The sequence below is a fragment of the Polypterus senegalus genome, chromosome 1 (assembly GCF_016835505.1).
Source record: "Polypterus senegalus isolate Bchr_013 chromosome 1, ASM1683550v1, whole genome shotgun sequence".
NCBI lineage: Eukaryota > Metazoa > Chordata > Cladistia > Polypteriformes > Polypteridae > Polypterus > Polypterus senegalus.
This window is the reverse complement of record NC_053154.1, coordinates 318,568,052-318,587,558: the sequence shown is the minus strand read 5'-3', so window position 1 is coordinate 318,587,558 and position 19,507 is coordinate 318,568,052. Positions and strand designations below refer to the sequence as shown.

At 37.9% G+C, this 19,507-nt stretch overlaps 1 long non-coding RNA gene across 1 annotated transcript in view; it reads left to right on the top strand.

The window, feature by feature from the left end:
- Positions 1–19,507, top strand: part of LOC120519609 — a 66,761-nt gene that overhangs the window by 28,444 nt on the left and 18,810 nt on the right. Inside the window, exon 3 of the long non-coding RNA XR_005631592.1 lies at positions 19,152–19,205. This is a non-coding gene — a long non-coding RNA (uncharacterized LOC120519609). The remainder of the gene's footprint in view (positions 1–19,151; positions 19,206–19,507) is intronic.

Genomic DNA, 19,507 nt, shown 5'->3' with positions numbered 1-19,507 from the left:
GATTCTGGGAATTAGCAGATATGATAGAATACAAAGTAGCCTCTGCAATATGACTTTAGTGGGTTTAGATTTGGGAATTGAATTGTCTTGTCAGGGAAGTATTTCTACCACATGAGAGAGAAGTATGAAGGGTGAGTGGGAAAGTTTTAGGTTCTTGACAGCGTTTATGAATAGTGTATAAGTCTACCTGCCCCTCTACTCTGAATCTAAGGACCTTAAGCCTGTTCTGTTAGGCCCATAGAGGCAGAAGTGCTTTGTTTTCATTAATTTATTATTAAACAGTATTTTCACAATTCATTATTTCTATGTTTTTAAAGTAAAATGCAAACATATGGAACGGCGATGGGGAAAAGATACGCACCCTCATATGCGAACATTTATATGGCCAGGTGGGAACAGGAAGCCTTTTCAAAATGTCAGAAGCTACCTTATCTATATTTTAGATATTTAGATGACATTTTTGGGATTTGGTTGGATACAGAGGAGGAATTTCAACAATTTGTTAAGATTTTGAATGAAACTCATGAGAATATTAGATTAACGGCGGAAATTAGTAGGGATAGGGTAACCTTTTTGGATACTATGGTCTATTTTCAGGAATGCGTAGGATGTAGGAAACAACTATGTGCTAAAATTTTCTTTAAAAGCACAGATACGCATGCCTTATTACAAAAAGGGAGCTATCACCCTAAACATACTTTCAGAGGGATAATAAAGTCACAATTAATTAGATTTTACAGGATAAATACTAATTATAAGCATGTTCAGGAGGCTATTGGTATATTGTTTTTGGTCTCTCTTAAAAAGAGGATACTCGAGACGATTCCTGAGGGAGATTAGATGGGAAGTTCAACAGACGTATAAGAAATATTTGGAGATCCCAAATAATATTAGGAATAATAAAACGGGGATTCCACAAGGTAAACAGATACGGGAAATTGCTTTAAGTCTCTCAGATACTTCCTGGCTTACTCTTCATGAATCGGAGGGGGAATATTCTGGGAACAAGGAACAATATACTTACCTGATGGAAGTAGAGGAGTATCCACAGCGGGCGGCTAGACCTCGTAGGGAGGATATGATGAGTAGCATGTATTGGGTACCTGAAATAGAAGGGGTGGTTAAATTCCGGGACGGAAATACTTACCGATGGGTCTATCCTCTTCTTCTACCTCCTTTTTCTTTTCGGCAATGTTGGGACATTGGGAACCTGCAAAACAAACAAAGAATTAAAAATCGGTATCAATTAAGGGATGGAGGTTTAAAGATATATTTACAACAGTATACCGAGATAGAAAATTATTTACCTGGGATAAGGAGGGATTCCTGGAAGAGAATGGGAGGAGAGTTGAGTGAGGAGGTGTTGAGTGGAGGAGAGAGGTCCGGAATAGATAAGAATGAAAAAACGTGCACTTTACAGACCCACCCCTGCCCTAATTCTAAGGTTAAGGTCCATGGGAGAAGCCCTAATATTAAAATAGTGGGGGAGGGACCGGAAGTTGTAATCTTGAATAGGGATAACACCTATCAGGGATCTTTACAGACCTACCCCAGCCCTATTTCTAAATTTAAGGTCCATGGGAGGGGCCCTAATATTAAGGTAGTGGGGGAGGGGCCGGAAGCTGTAAACCTATATGCGGATAACATCTATCAGGGAATTTTACAGATCTACCCCAACCCTAATCCTAAACTTAGGGCCCATGGGAGGGACCCTAATGATAGGATAGTGGGGGAAGGGTTGGAAATTGTAATTCGGGATAATACCTCTCAGGATAGGGATTTGGAGGATGATAAAACTATTCCGGGGAGCCTTGGGATGCAGAACAGAAATAGAATCCAGGATATAAGGGGGGAAGGAGAAGAGATTAGAGGAAAGAAGGATAAGCCTGTAAATATAGTTCCTTTGGTTTTTACATTTTCTATGCAGGCCCAGATGATAATTCATATCTTGAAAAATAATTTTAAGATAGCCCAGCTGTTAGATGATGATTTATCAGATATTAAATTGGTGGCGGCCTTTAGAAAGAATAGAAATTTAAGGGACATTCTGGTACGTGCATCTTGTACGATTAGGAAAAGGAATAAAATAGCTTGGAAAATTCCGCATAAGAATAAAAAAATCATTACCAATCCAATAACTAATAAGGAACGACCAATTTTTCAGGATTTGACAATAATGTCCATGAACTGTATCTATGCTATCCAGTGTGAAAAATGTAATCTGATTTATATAGGAGAAACAAAAAACACTGTAAAGGCAAGATTTATACAACATTTAAGGGGTATAGAGAATCAAAAGAAACAGACAAAACTATATTTACATTTTTCTGATCCTGAACATAGACCTCTCTTCTTTCCCTTGGAGTCGGAAAGCTATTGGAATAAAAACAGGAGAATGAAAAAAGAGAAGGAATGGATTATGGTCTTAGATACTGTTTTTCCTAATGGACTAAATGAGAAATAGAGGAGTAGGAATTAAGGAATATAGGTTTTTGTGATTGTTTGTAAAAATTATTATAAGATCAAAAATTAAATTTGAAGGAAGTAGGATAATACAACTAATAACAGTGAACCCGTGCATACCACCTCGGTGGTATCCCCTACCCTAATTAAAGTATTTTAATAAAGAATGTGTTTTGCTATATTTTCTCCATATTCATTTCAAAATTTGTATACTGATTTTCCTACCACCTCCAATATATATATATATTTAGCTACTCTAAAATGCAATGCACCTGATTTCAGGTTTGCTAAAGTATGGATCTCTGGTGAAAGAGAGCAATACTGTTCGCTAACCTGCAAGAGAAAGTTCATCTTTGTTAGAGTCCCATCCTATAACAGAGTAGGTTGCAATAAATAGTGTGAACGCTAGAGGGCACTGTCACTGCTCAAACTCAACATACAGACACTGAGGACACCTAGTAAAATCACCAAGAATGTGTTTATTTCTTTTAAAATTCTTCATAGTGCTCTCCAGCACCACAGTTACAGGTACACAGACAATAAAGCACCACAAACCACAAAGATGCCTGTTATTCTTTTTCTTGTCTCCTCCACACTTCCCAGCTAGCGTTGTCCACCTCCTCCCAACTCAGGCTCGCTGGCTGGGTTCATGGCAGTCCCCTATATACTGTCCAACCCAGAAGTACTTCTGCTCTTCCTGCCATATGGTATGCCAGTACTTCCAGGTCAGGAGGATAATTTATGTCCTCCATTTCATCCACAGCAGCCCCTGGCGGCACTCACAGCACCCAACAGGGCTGAGATAAAGAACCACAAGTCCCATGGTGCTCTGCAGGAATCTAGGGCACCGATGTAAAGCAGGGAAGCAGCCTTCTAATGTCTTGGGGGAGGCAGTGTCCTAAAAAAGCTGCCTTCCCCCATCCTTCCATATCCGGGGCATCTGTTTCACCAAAAATCAGCAAATGATTAGAAATAAAAACTAGCAGTAATTGTTGATGTAACATGACACCCAGTGACTTCTTCCTAAGTAATTGTTTCACTTTTTTTCTTGTGTTTGTATTCTCAAGAAAATACTAACCAGCCGGCTTAACTGAGCAAGTCTTGCTTGAATTAACCTAATCTTATGATCAGGGCTCAGTTAGTTCCACTAATGCAAAGTATTTATTGTAAACTGAAGACAGGCTTAAGAAATCCATGATTATGCAAGGACCTGCATTATTTAAGCTGACCCAAAAAACAATCATAAAAAGCATTCATCATGACTCAAAAAGACAGAGAGAAGGGTGTATTATCTACGGATGAAGTAATTGCAACTTTAAGTGTGAAACTGAGAGGATGTTTAATGTATTATATGATAACTTGGAAAAGTAAAAGACATGAGTTACAGACATTCCTGTTTTTGGAGTTTTTATTTTTTAAATTGATATAAAATACAATATATGTCAGAGAGATAATTTCTACATCTGGTGAGGATGCAGGGAGTAGAGTTGGTGAAGGTGGATGAGTTTAAATACTTGGGATCGACAGTACAGAGTAACGGGGATTGTGCTGCATACATCTGATTTTCAGGATGGGAATCAACAACCGCCACAAGTCCTACAAGTAGGTGACAACAAAGTCCTCATATTTTTTAAGAACACTAGTTTTGCAAGATTATTAACTTGCTTGTCACTGCTAATTTTTTTGTTTCAGTTCTTTTATTTTTTGAACTGTATTTTCCCAAGTTGTGTTAATAAGAAACACAATTCTTGTATGTCTTGTATGCTTTGAGAAGTTTGTCTACCAGCTGAATGTAGTTTGGGGCTCTGTAATTGCCCAGAAAATTGTCAACAACGTCTTTGAAGGCTTTCCAGGTAATTTTTTCTGGCCCAACTAACAGATATTCAAACCACTTGTCCACAGTGTAACAACATGACGTGCAAATAATAAATTAAAAATAGAATTAAAATTTAAAATTAAAACACAAACAAGACAAGACAACAAAGACAAGACAAAGAAGTAGCAGCAATATTGAGGAGTAGTTAGCAATATGAACATGCAATGCAATGTATGATATTTGCAATCTTGATACATAAATATAGTCAACAGATATGTAATATAATAAATAAATAATAGATATAGATAATACAGAAATTATCAGTGTATGATAATAATTGTTTAAGACATGTGTAAACAATGACAGGTCAGAATGTTTCACAGCAGAAGGATATCAAGAGTGTCAAAATCCTTAAAGGTCAGTAGGAGATTTTCAGTTCTTTTCTACCTGCACACTCGTCTTTGCAGGAAAGTGGCTCGCATGTATAAAAGTTCAGTTTTTTGAGGTGGTTGAGTCCGTGTGGAAAATCCCAGGAGGCAGCATGATGTTAAGGAGTCTGACAGCTTGGGGCTAAAAACTCTCCTGCAGCCTTGCAGATCTGGCTTTGATGCTGCAGTATCTTCTCTTGGATGGCAGAAGTGTGAAATGTCCATGTGAGGGGTGCAAGGGGTCCTGCACAGGCCTTGCAGACACTGCGTTTGTAAAATATGTCCTGTAGTGAAGGGAGAGGCACCCCAGTAATGTTCTCTGCTGTCTTCACTTATCCTGTGCAGGCGCTTGCGGTCGAATATGTTGCAGTTGCCATACCAGACAGTGATGCAGCTGATCAGAACACTTTCAATGGTGCCTCTGTAGAACATGGTGAGGGTGGAAGGGGGAGGACTTGTTCACTTCAGCCGCCTCAGGAAGTGTAGTCTCTGCTGGGCTTTCTTGATTAGTGATGAGGTGTTATGTGTCCACGTAAGTTCCTCAGTTATGTGCACACCAATGAACTTGGTACTCCTAACAGTCTCCACATTTAAATCATTGATGCTGAGTGGGATGTGGGCAGGATGTGATTTCCTGAAGTCCACAGTTATCTCTTTTGTCTTGTCAACATTGAGAGATAGATTGTTGTCTTCACACCATGCAGACAGCCGTTCCACCTCATCTCTGTATGCTGTTTCATCATCCCAGCTTATTAGTCCCAGCAACGTTGTATCATCCTCAAACTTGATGATGTGGTTGGTGTTGTGCATGGCTGTGCAGTCGTGAGTCAGCAGGGTGAACAGCAGTGGACTAAGCATGCAGCCCTGTGGTGCTCCAGTGCTCAGTGTGATGTTGCTGGAAGTGTTGCAGCCCATCCGAACTGACTGGGGCCCCTCTGTCAAGAAGTCCAGGTTCCAATTGCAGAGGGTGGTGTTCAGGCCCAACCTGCTCAGTTTTACAACCAGCTTTTGAGGGATGATTGTGTTGAAGGAAGAGGTAAAGTCTATGAATAGCATCCGGACATATGTGTCTTTTTTATCCAGATATGTCAGGGAGAGGTGAAGGGCAAAGCATCTGGCATTCTCAGTTGACCTGTTTGAGCGGTATGCAAACTGATGAGGGTCAAGGGAGGCAGGGAGATTAGTCTTTATGTGTGACATGTTTGATCTGGGGGCGAACAAAAATGCCTTCTTTGATCTTGGCATCAGGTATTATTGGGAACAATCTGTCTTAAATAACGAAAACCTTTGCCTTCCTTGTTCAGTGCTTTCATGAAATTCTTCATTAGTCCCAGTTTTATGTGAAGAGGAGGCAAAAATATCTTTGCCAGGTCAACAAGTGATTCATTTGCCACATTTTCCTGTCCTGGAACTAACTTTTTTTTATGGAGTAGCCAGTTCTGTTGAGAATAGTGCGACTCTTTGGCACGGCTGTCCCATTCACAGATGAAACAACAGTACTTTGTATAGCCGAGCTGCAGTCCTAGTAACAGAGCAGCGACTTTAAGATCTCTACAGATATTCCAGTTGTACCTGATATACTGGACGTGCTTCAGCAACAGTTCCATATTCTCATACGTTTCTTTCATGTGTGCTGCATAGCCAACAGGTACGGAAGGATAAACGTTGTCATTGAGTAGCAGAACAGCTTTCAGGCTTAATATTGACGAATCAATGAAGAGATGCCATTCTTCACCAGACACATTAGTCAAACAGAAGTAACAGTCCATCACATGGTCTTTCTGTTCTCACCACAGCAAACGACAACATCTTTCGAGTGCCTCTGAGCCAGGCTCTCAGACTGACAGCACATGTCGCACAGCAAATGTGTGGCGCCCATTCCTTGTCTTGATCACCAATTTTGCAGCCAAAATACAGATGATAAGCTTTCTTCACAAGAGCAGTCATCCAACGTCTCTGAGGCGCAAGTGTATATATTCGCCACAGATATAACATTGACGAGACATATCGCCCGGCACCAAAACGTCCATAGCATCAAGCTTACTTACTGTTATATTGCTACAGATAATATACTTTACTATACTGATACTATACATACACACTGACATCTATATTAACCAAGTGAGCAGGATCGGTGTATTCAAGCCACCTTTATAGCATGCTGAGACAGCGTCAAGCTCGTTCAGACCTGCCCAAGATGTCAACTTCCACAGAACAGCTTCCAACCTGACCTGATTCCATGCCTGGACATGCCCAGGCTGCACAAACCATTGTTGATAAGTCACTTATGGGAGCAAAAATGTTTGGCTACAAATATAAGAAAAAATCATGACTAAACTGAAGTGGTACGTGATGAGTAAATTTTGATGTGATATTCGTGATCAGAACCCAAACATCTATAAGAAACACCCAAAAGTGTTCAAGAAGAAAGAACTTTGTTGTGCAGTGTTTTTAATGCCTTGAATTCAACAGAAACAGAATAGAAGAATTTCTGAATCAATTAAGAGATCAAGTATTCGAACCAGTGACTGTGCAGTTAAAGGAAAATAATTAGACTTTGCTGCAATGTGCCTTTTTTGTTTTAGCAGCTAACAGATCTCCTAGTACTAACACTGAATCAACAACATCCACAAGTCCTACAAGTAGGTGACAATGAAGTCCTCACATTTTTTTAGAACACTAGTTTTGCGAGATTATTAAGTTATTTCTCACTGCTAATTTCTTTGTTTCAGTTCCTTAATTTTTTGAACTGTATTTTCCCAAGTTGTGTTAATAAAAAACACAGTTCTGCCGGATTAGGTAAAAAGCAGGAACTAACCTTTGATTCATAGGATTGGCAAATAATACCTATCTACAGTAATTAGACCATAGTTAACGTAAATGTATTCATTTGGAAATGCATAATGAGTAATCAATACAGCTTTGGAGAATGACTTGAATTCTGAACCTGCTTTCTGTATTTTTCTTCATTTTACGGGGCTGGAAAACAGCTTGAACTAATATAGTTTTAGAAAAGTGGGTTTAAAAAATGTTTGCTTGAAATGATGTTTGAATCTTGACATTTACATTTCTAAGATAACACTTTATATTGATGAAGTAAGAAACAAGCAGTGTTGAATGAATAATTCATATATCCATCAACTGAGAAATCAGTTATGAGAGGCAGTCTGCATTGGCATAAAGATCTTCTTAAATGAAATCACCAGTGCTAATGTTTAGAAATATGTTGGTTTCTTATTGTAAACCGTGGCAGAATGATTTGACATCGAAGGGTATTTTATGTTATTTCCTTTCATGCACAAACTGATTGTTGAATCCTGAAATTTAAGGAATGTAAAGAACACATTGTATTGATTAAGCTACTGTATCTCCCTTATGTAAAGGAAAATAATTGTTAATCTCATTGGGACTTTTCTGTCCCTTAACAGTTACTATTCCAAGTTTGGGATTTCAGATATTGATTATCTTTGACTATGTTGGGGTTTGGATATTTAAGTCAATATTTTGCAAGTGGAATTCTGAGAATGAAGAATTTTTAATATTGATGTAGATTTAACTATCTAAGAGATATCTATGCTGTATGTTCAGTTTGCAATCTCTGTTGATGACCAAATTTGGCCTTTCTTTCTGTTGAACAGTTTATAATTCTCTTTGACAAATGATCTCCTTATACTTTGCAGTTTACTTTGTTGTGAGGAATATTTTAGAACCTTTTCAAGATATCTTTCATCCTGCATATTTTAATGAAGGATAGGAAACTTGCTTAGTTTCTTTTTATACAGTGTTGTAATATAACATCATGTCCTGTTCGTTTCATTAAATGTGTGTTTCTTGACAGTATTAATCAGTTAATAAATTATTCAATATTCTTTAATTAGTTTAAGAAAACTGCAGCAGTCGATTCTCTTCCTGCTAAATACATCTCCCCATACAAACAAACCAAATGTAGAATTCTTTCAAGGCTTGTTTAAAACAGAAACCATGCTGCATTCAATTTCAAAGCATTCTTTGAGTGAGAAATTCGGCCTCAGGACCGAAAAGTGTGGTATTAACAAAAAAAAGTTTTCATTTACTATAATTTTCCTTTGTTGTTTTGTCAGCAGATGGATCTTCTAGCGCAAACAGTAATTCAACAACATTCTCAACTTCTTCGAGTTAATGACAATGAGGTTTTGAAATATTCTTTGGAATGTCAGAGTTTTTAATCATTTTTATACTGTTTTCAGGCTAATTTATAACTTTACACTTCTTTATTTTCTAAACCAACTTTTCCCCTTGAGAGTTCTGTTAAAATTGAATTTATCTTGACAAGATTAAGTTTAAAGTAGAAACTCATCTTGGATTGACTGTATTGCAGTTGTGCTAGATAGGGGGCGCTCTCGCTCCCTTGAACCCCTGTCCACGACGCCAGACACCAGATAAAAGTCCTCAAGTTGACTTTATTAAACTTCCACAGTGCACAAAGCACACTCTCCACCACTATACTCATAAATTAACAATACAATAAACAATAAAACAATCCTCCAGCTCCCAGACGCGTTGCCACCCTTCCACCCAGCTCAGCTCCCCGTCTGGGAGCTCCCACAGTCCTTTTATATTTCCTGACCCGGAAGTGTCCCTAATTCCCAGTCCATGTGACTCTCATTCACTTCCGGGTCAGGCACAAGTTCTTTTCTTCACCCCGGAAGCACGTCATTCCTCTTGTCCACATGTGCTCCCGGGGCGTAGGGAAAATACCCATTACACCTCCCTTCAGTGTCCCCTAGTGGCCCCATGGCATCCAGCAGGGCTGTGCATAAAAACTCCATTGTCCATGATGGCCTGCTGGTTTCCTGGGGACATCCATGCTTCAAGGAGGGCTCCACCTGGCGGCTTGGGGGTATTGGCCGGGATAAATGGCCGGCCATCCTCCACACAGTAAATGTTGATCAATGTTAATCCATATAAACATTTAAAGATGATTAAATTGTATCTTCTTGGTAGTTGAAATGTTTACGATCTTTAAGTTTCTGAACCCACTAATTAGTTATAGGTTACTATGGAAGGTATCTTGGTAGGATTAAGTACATACTCAGACCTATGAGCTGGTGATGTCACACATCGAATCTTACGCATTTGCTAGTGTCAAATGTTTCAAAAAAGCCAGTAAGAGCCTCACATGTTCTTGTCACCACTCTAAACCCAGTTCTTATGTAGACAGGGGTTTGAGACACAAACCCTGATCTGTAATACTGCACTTTATTTTGTTTTAACAGCTAGTGCGGTTTTATTGTGCTTAATTACTTTTTCTTTTTTCTTTCTTTTTTTATTATCTAATTATTTTCTCTCAACCCTAAACGAGACTGTTCAACATCATACCCTTGGTTTATTGTTATTGCTATTATTGCATTAAGACTTATTATGCTTATTCTGGACCACTTTCTAACACCATTCCCCGGGTTTATTATCCGGGTGTATTATCTTAATACACTAAGATTGCTGAAGATTATATATATTTTAAGTGCACAGTTTTTTAGACTATATTGGTAATAGATATCTCTATTTTTTAATCCTAAAACGCCGCTGCGTGGGGGCTTGTTTTGCTTTGGACGTGCTCTGGCTCTGGGTATGTCAGAGGACCTGGACTGTGTGAAGTCGGTTCTAGCCTCACATGGGGAGACAAAAAGGTAGGGTGGGGGTTAAGGGGGGGAGAGAAAGAGAGCAGGCTTGATCTATACCTAATCTATCCTTTTAATCTTTATAATTATAACTACCAACGTAATAATGGGCTGCATGGCAATAACTCTTGGGGAAATAGGAAATTAAGGCCGAAGCTGTTTCACTTCCAGTTAAGACTATAAAATGACATCAAAAACTCAGAATCAATGTCTCCATGAATGGGCAAGTAAATTTCGTGAGCTGGAATGTTAAAGGCCTGAATCGCGAATTAAAGAGAAAGAAAGTACTCTCTCACCTAACAGGTCTAAATGCTAAAATAGTATTTTTACAGGAGACCCATTTACTAAGCAAGGATCAGTTCCAGCTGCAAAAAGACTGGACTGGCCAAATGTTCCATTCTAGTTTTACAAAGAAAACTAGAGGTGTGGGAATTCTCATACATAGAACAGTCTCATTTGTAGCATCAGATGTAGTATTGGATCCTGAAGGGAGATATGTAATGGTCATGGGAGACTTATCTAACTGTAAAATGATCTTGATAAATGTTTATGCACCTAATGTTGATGACAAGAAATTTATACAAAATTTATTTTCATCCATTCCCAATCTGAACACTCATAAAATTATAATGGCTGGGGACTTAAATTGTGTTTTAAATCCACTCTTAAGATAGGACATCTTCCACAGGGGGAACGGCATCTAACACCGCAAAGATAATTACAAAGTTTATAACTGATCACAACTTATCAGACCCCTGGAGGTTTTTAAACCCAAACTCAAGAACATATTCTTTCTACTCACCAGTACATCATTGCTACTCAAGGATTGATTATTTCTTTATAGATAATAACTTCTTGCCTATGATTAAATCTTGCAAATACGATGCTATTGTTATTTCTGACCACACACCTCTGATCTTGGAGCTAAAGTTACTAAGCCCCACACACTCACCTCGCAGATGGCGTCTCAACCCGCTTCTATTAGCAGAGCAGAATTGTACAGAATTCATATCCAAACAAATCAGTTTCTTCCTAAAGACAAATACATCCTCAGAGACTTCTGCAGGAATACTCTGGGAAACTCTTAAGGCCTTCTTAAGAGGACAGATTATCTCATATCTTTCCCACAGAAATAAATTAGAAACCAAGAAAGTAGCAGAGATAAAAAGCGAAATTACTAGAATAGATGAAGAACATGCCAGACTACCAAGTGAGACTCTACATAGGAAAAGGCAGGCTCTGCATTCAGAACTAAACCTCTTGACAACTAAAGAAACTGAACAACTAATTTATAAATCCAGACATCATTACTATGAACATGGAGAGAAAGCTAATAAGCTTTTAGCTCAACAAATTCACAAGCAAGAAGTGCGCAACGCAATCTCAGTAATCACCAACACGAATGGAGATAAAATCATCGACCAAAAAAATATAATGCACACTTTTCACTTTCTATAAATCCCTATATACTACTGAGCTTAAAGAAGATAATAAACAATCTAATGCATTTCTGGATACATTACAAACACCACAAATAGACACTTTTAGTGCGGAGGCACTTGATAAACCTTTGCCGTTATCAGAATTACTAGATGTTATAAAGTCACTTCAAGGCGGGAAAGCAGCAGACCCTGATGGCTACCGTGCAGAATTTTACAAGAAATTCTCTGCTCAGCTAGCTCCCCTCCTATTAGCAACATTTACAGAAGCCAGAGATAACCAAACTCTTCCTCAAACTTTTCGGCAAGCACTAATCACCGTTTTTCCAAAACAAAATAAGGACTTATTACAATGTGCATCATACAGACCAATTTCACTTCTGAATAATGATGTTAAAATACTCTCTAAAATCATAGCTAGAAGGATGGAGAAAGTGCTCCCCTCGGTAATATCACAAGATCAAACTGGATTTATCAGGGGCCGACACTTATCTTCAAATCTTCGACGCCTGTTTAATGTAATATACTCACCAACTAAATCAAACACACCAGAAATATTATTATCTTTGGATGCAGAAAAAACATTTGGCATGATTGAATGGAAATACCTTTTTACTACATTGGAGAAGTTTGGGTTTGGCCCGAATATTTGTGCATGGATCAAATTATTGTATACTAACCCAGAAGCTTCAGTTTGTATCAACAACATTTGTTCAGACTACTTTAAAGTAGAACATGGTACTAAACAAGGATGCCCCTTGTCACCGCTACTGTTTGCAATTGCCATTGAACCACTGGCAATACATTGTCGAAATACTGATCAGATAAAGGGGATTATCAGAGAAGGACTAGAACAGAAAATTTCATTATATGCAGATGATATGGTACTGTATATATCAGACCCAGAAAATTCTGTGCCTGCAGTCTTAACTTAACATGCACACGTACCGGTCCGGGTACATAACTACAATTGGACGACATCACAGCCATGTCACAGCCATGTGTGCATGCCCCTATGTCATGCACCTCGACATACTACACATCAAATGAAACCTCAGAGTCTTGTCTTTCCGATGATATAAACCATTTTGACACACAACAACCACAGCACTGACACTAAATCCTTTTTTACAGAGAAGTAAATACTTTTAAGAGTTGACTTTTCCTACCTTTGAAGGCTCTCTGCAAGTCAAACATCAATATTTCCAAGCAATATTGGTCTCATTCTGTCCGTAAGGCTCCAGGGAATATAATCCAGTAAAACAATTAGGTCCAAAACACACGATAGATCCTCAAAGGGACAAAAACTCCAGAAAACGTTTCTTAACTTAAGACTAGCTCCGACATTTTTTTTCATTTCTATTGGTCATATTAGACGTAATTTGTTTCTGTCGGCAATAACCATGCTAAAGCATGTTACACAGAAGTGTTAGCTTCTGATTGACACCTAAGTTGGCCAATTACGAGGGGTCTGGGGGGTGACTGGAGCCTCGTATAGCCAACGAGTGTCACAGACAGCTGGACGATGACGCACAACTCCAAACCCTGGTAGAATCTACCAGTTTGATTGGACGCAGTGAGTGACACTCCAAACTTACAGCCAATGAACAGCTGAGCACGCCGATGTGTAACTTGCCATGCCAACTTGTAAACAAAACCGAAGGGAGCTGTGCGAAGCTGGCATTTGTGCCAGTCTGCAGACTTGGTGCGTGGTTGTTTATTGTGATTTCACCAAGTTTTTTCACATTTTAAATATGGATAAACGTACAGATAAACGTAAATACACTCTCGATGAAGTAGTAGAGGCATGTACGTGGCGTGACAGTGATGAATCGGACCAGGAGAAGTCTGAGGCAGAGAGCGACATGTGACACGCCCTTGTGCTTTCTGCCTGCTAGGGATTGCTACATTCAGTGGCACATGGAAAAACGCTGAGCTGTGTTGTAACAGTTTGTAAAAAATGTATATAGTTTGTGTGCATTTTATTAAATAAAAAATAAAATATATATTTTTTTTAGCCCATAAGACTTGTTTTGACTATTTTTATATTGAAATGTGTATTTTTTATTGTTTTTATTATGGAATATGAATTTCCATAACTAATAGAGTGACACTGTGTGTAGATATAGATTCCTTTAGGTGTAAGCTTTCAGTAGAGCACTCATTGATATATGTGGGTTGAAGCATTCAAAAGTTATTGCACTTTTTCCATACGTTCCAAAATGTGGATAATGGTCCCTCTAAAAAGCACCTGGACATGCCCACATAAAAACTGGTGTAAAATGTCATTTTTACAGGTATTCTTTTCAAATTTGAAATGTGAGTAGTCAACAAGTTATTCTGTTGGTACATAGTGTGTTTCTGTCCCCACCTACCTACTGCAGCTATAGAGGCCTTTATTTTCACAAAAAAACTTAGGCGAGAACAAAAAAATTCATTTTTTCTGTGAGTTCTAATGTGCATAACTTTTGATCAGTCACACCTACAGTGATTCTACTAAGGGTGAAACTAGAGAATGTTACCTTTACACAGAGACCAAACATGTGTTTATACTCCAGATAGTTCAATAACAGCAATGATTCTAATTTGGAGAGGTCAAATTACAAGCGATTTAGCAAAAATGACCCTGCTTGATAAGGGGCACTCACAGAATTTCAAAAGATCTCTGGTCTCAGAATTAATCTGAATAAAAGTGGGCTCTTTCCAGCGAATTCTCAAGCATATAATATTAGATTAGACACCCTACCTTTTATCATTGCAGAACAGTTTAAATACCTAGGGGTAAACATCACAAGTAAATATAAAGCTCTATTTCAACAAAATTTTGCCGTCTCCATGGAAAAAATTAAGCAAGACTTGCATAGATGGTCAACCCCTCATCTCACACTAGCTGGAAGAATTAACACTGTTAAGATGAATATTCTTTCTAAGCTCCTTTTTTATTTCAAAACATTCTAATATACATTAATAAATCATTCTTTAAGCAATTAGATTCAACAAAAACCTCATTTATTTGGAACTCAAAACATCCATGCATCCAAAGAGCGACCCTACAGAGACAAAAGGCAGAAGGCGGCATGGCTCTACCTAACTTCCAATTTTATTACTGGGCAGCAAATATACAGGCGATAAGAACCTGGACACAAATAGAAGAACATAAGCAGGCTTAGACCGCAATAGAAGTAAAATCCTGCAGTACTTCTTTGTATTCTCTGCTCTGAGCTCCAATAAACACACGCTATCGGCAATACACTAATAATCCAATTGTGCTCCACTCACTTAGAATGTGGAACCAATGTAGAAAGCACTTAAAGACGGAGAAGCTTCTATCTGTGGCAGCTCTGCAAGAGAACCACCTCTTTCAACCTTCGCAAACATATGCAGTTTTTAATATCTAGAAAAAATGTGGAATTAACTTGCTTAGAGATCTTTATATAGACAACATCTTTGCATCCTATGAACAATTACATTAAAAAATTTAACATTCCAGCTACACATTTCTTTCACTATCTTCAAATCAGGAACTTTGTTAAACAGAACCTTCCAGATTTTCCTTATCTTGCACCCTCATCCATGCTGGAAAAAATATTGCTCAATCTAAAGGACTCAGACACCATCTCTGCAATATATAAGATCTTTTTACAGTCCCTTCCTTTCAAAGATCCAAGAGGACACTGGGAAAAAGATCTCTCAATTAATATATCAGAAAAGGAGTGGAAAGTGGCAATGCAGAGAATTCACTCAAGCTTCATATGCGCAAAGCATACAATTATACAACTCAAAATTATATATCGAGCACATCTGTCTCGTCTAAAACTCTCCAAAATGTTTCCAGGGAATGATCCAACCTGCGAACGCTGCAACCAAGTCCCAGCCTCACTGGGTCACATGTTCTGAGCTTGCACCAAATTAACATTATTCTGGACCAAAATTTTTAATTACCTTTCAGACAGCCTTGGTCTCACAGTCTCTACTAACCCATTAATAGCTGTGTTTGAGGTTCTTCCAGATGGGTTTAAAGCGTAGAAAGACAAACAAATTGTGATTGCATTTACTACACTTTTGGCACGCAGACTCATTCTGATAAACTGGAAGAACCCAAACTCTCCTCTTTTAAGTCAGTGGGAAACCGATGTGTTATACTATTTGAAATTGGAAAAAACCAAATACTCAGTTAGGGGATCCATACAGACTTTTTTCAAAACATGGTAGGATCTAATCAGTAATATTTTAAAATAAGCTCATAAAGCACAGAGGAAGGAATTATTTCCGTATTTCTTTATCATCTGCATTCATCTCTATTGGCTTATCAAATTTATTAATTTAGGTATGTTTACAACACTTAAATTTCACGGAGTTTGCCTTGCTCTCTTTCTCAGGGGTGGGGATCGATTTGTCCTTAACTCAATTTTTCTTTTTGTAAAAACTGATTGATTTGTATGGATTGCAATAAAATTAATAAAACTTCAAAAAAAAAAACAAAAAAAAAAACCAGCAAGTGTGACTTCTACAATGACAACTGATTCAACCACAACTATGTCAAGTGAGTGACAATGAAGTGTCATATTTTTTTGAAAGTCAGTATTTCAAAAGTAATAAATTTGTTGTTATTCCATCTACATGTATTTTCATGCTTTATTTTCGTGAACTTACTTTTTCTCTTTAGTATTCTGTTAATGTAGAGTGGCTCTTGGTTGAACCAAATGTAATGTAACAACATTGGACAGAAACTCCTCCTATATGTCAAAGTCGCACATTTCATGGGGGAAAGACTCAAGTGAACTTGTTTCTCATTGCAACTGTGATAGAATGACTGAATATCAGAAGTGGTGACCCATCTTTCTCTTTGTTTTACATAGGTTGCATAATGGATCTTGAAATGGATCTAATTAAAAATGCACATTGTTTTTATCAAAGTATTTGTATCAACGTAAATAAAAACATTTGTTAATATCATTGGATCATTTTATGCTCTCTATGGTCTCTGTTCCAAAATATGATATGGAGAATACTGTTACAACATTTTCACAAATTTTACCATGATGGAGTGTATTGTAATGCAGTTTATGAATGCACTGATGTGGATTATTAGTACTTTCTTAATACGTTAGTTTAGTGAAATGTTAGTTTATTATCGCTTAGTTGTGATTCCTTTTCCAGTGTCAGATTAGCCTTTTCTTTCAGCACTATGCTAAATGAATGTTTTTGTCATGTAGTTTCCTGGGGCCTCATGTATAAACAGTGCGTACGCACAGAAATGTTGCATAAGAACTTTTCCACGTTCAAATCGCGATGTATAAAACCTACACTTAGCGTAAAGCCACGCACTTTTCCACGGTACCTCATGGCTAGTTGTACGCAAGTTCTCCGCTCGGGTTTGCAGACTGGCGGCACCCAGCGTCAAAGCAATGCTACTGTTCCTGTGTGGTTACACCTTATTTTCCTGGCGTGGCTTTATAAATACACTGACAATAATAAACAATATGCGGTTAGTTTAACGCATCTGATTGTAATTAACTTGTACCAATATAATGGTCCAGGGAATAGCCATAGTATTCCAAATACCATAACTGCTTTAGCATTGTTACTCTCACTGCACCTTCTTCTTCTTCTTCTTTCAGCTCCTCCTGTTAGGAGTTGCCACAGCGGATCATCTTTTTCCATATTTCTCTCACTGCACCACTTGGAGTATTTATATCACTGTATCTGAGTGTAAATCACAGCAGCAGCTGATCGGAAAGAGAATTATCAGTATACAGTTTCATGGACACGCTGTCTCAGCCACTGCAAAACATTTTAAAGCCTTTCCTGTACGGACCTCGCGGTTCAGAAACAGTTTCATCCCAAGAACTTTAAATGCACTCAATCAATTGCACCTTGTAGAACTGTTTGTACTTATAAATACAATCACCTCACTGTAAACTTGCACTAATTATAATATCACACAACCTGAGCCACTTTATATAGCGCGTATTTACATATGATGACGATATCATTTTTAAGGTGAAATGCAGCAAAACATGTTTATTAAATTATACAGATAAAACTTTAACTTAATTTAAATAATCTATATTCTTCACTGGGAGTATTGTTAAGGATAGAATAATTAAACATGTACTACGAAGATATTTCAATGTTCTTTAAACGTTTTGAAGAATCGACGCTAAGCTTACAGATGGCTTAACTTCTATTATAGAGCTGATTGTATGGCGATCGGTTACTTGAAGAAAGAAAAGCACTGACTGCAGTGACAGCAACGCCAATATATATTGAATATAAAACAGAAAGAGAAAATAACAACACAGCTAAAAACGCAGCGACAAATTTCGGCAAAAGTTAAATGCTTGTGTCATGAGCACGAAGTGGCTATGCAGTGTCTGCAACGGACGTGTCCATCCACTGTGCATAAGCTATCTTACTAACATTGGCGGGCGAAGGAGCCACCGATTCTTCCTCTGCTCAATGCCACCACAAGCCTAGAGCCGCCCCTGAGTACTGCTGCAATAAATTATTTCATCAAAGTGAAACACGTTTAATAACGTGCTTTAACTCCTATCATCATGAAAATGATATCACGTATACATCTCAGTATTTTAGTTATTCAGAGAGCTGTAATATCATGAATGTAATGGACTCTGTGTCCAGTTGGAGGAAGAGAGCCGGTTTAAGAAGCAAGTAGTGATTCACATACATAGAGCACATAGAAGATCAAATACAAAACAAAGCATTTAACGTGCTACTTTAATTACGATGTGATTTGAGAAACTGGTTAATTAAAGATTTTAAGATGAAGTTTATGATGTTCTACTTTAATGACAAAATAAACTACGTGATTAAAGTGGAAATTTCGAGATTGAAGTTGACATTTCGTGCTTTTTCCCAACTGTGTGCCTTTTTTCTCTGTACCCTAATAAGCTTTCATATGACACTCAGACAGTGGGCTACAACTCGGCTTTTCACGGCGACTATGATATGTGACTTCTTTTTTATTTCCGGCACTGTGCGATTTTGTGAATGTGAGCTTTCAAGTTTCTCCAACACGCTAAGTTACTCGATCAACTTCATTTTGTTGATTATATCACGGTTTATTTGAAGAAATAGTATATTTTTCCAACACTTTGCTGGAAACATGACAGTTAATTCTCTCAATGTATTAACCATATTGTCTTATTGCTTACAGTATGTAGGCACAGGCATATTTGTTTTATTGCCTGCGTCAATGAGAAACTGTGTCGCATGCAGAGAAAATGTATCCGTCAATTGACAAATTACTTATTATAAACAGTAATACTGCTATTACAGTAATAAAGGAACAGTCTGCAGCAATGTGCATTTTTTGTTTTCACAGCGATTGCATCTCCTACATCAACAAATTCTACAACAACAACCACAGCATCGCCAAGTAAGTGACAGTGTTTTTCTTTTTTTTTTAAGTGTTAGCATTTCAAAATTATTATATTGTGCTATTTGAACAAATAGTATGTTTTTCCTTTGCCTCCACTTGGTATTCACTGAAATTCTTATATTTTCCCCCGTGCTTTTCCTATTGTCTTTTCACAGAAGGCTGCGCTTAAGGGCGATTTATATTGATTTGCATATTCAAAAGGGCGTAATTCGGGGAGGAGTTGGGGCGTTACATAAAGCGCGTGCACGAGCGTTAGTTTTCACGCTGATCAGGATTTATGTAGCGGAAGAACGTGGAAG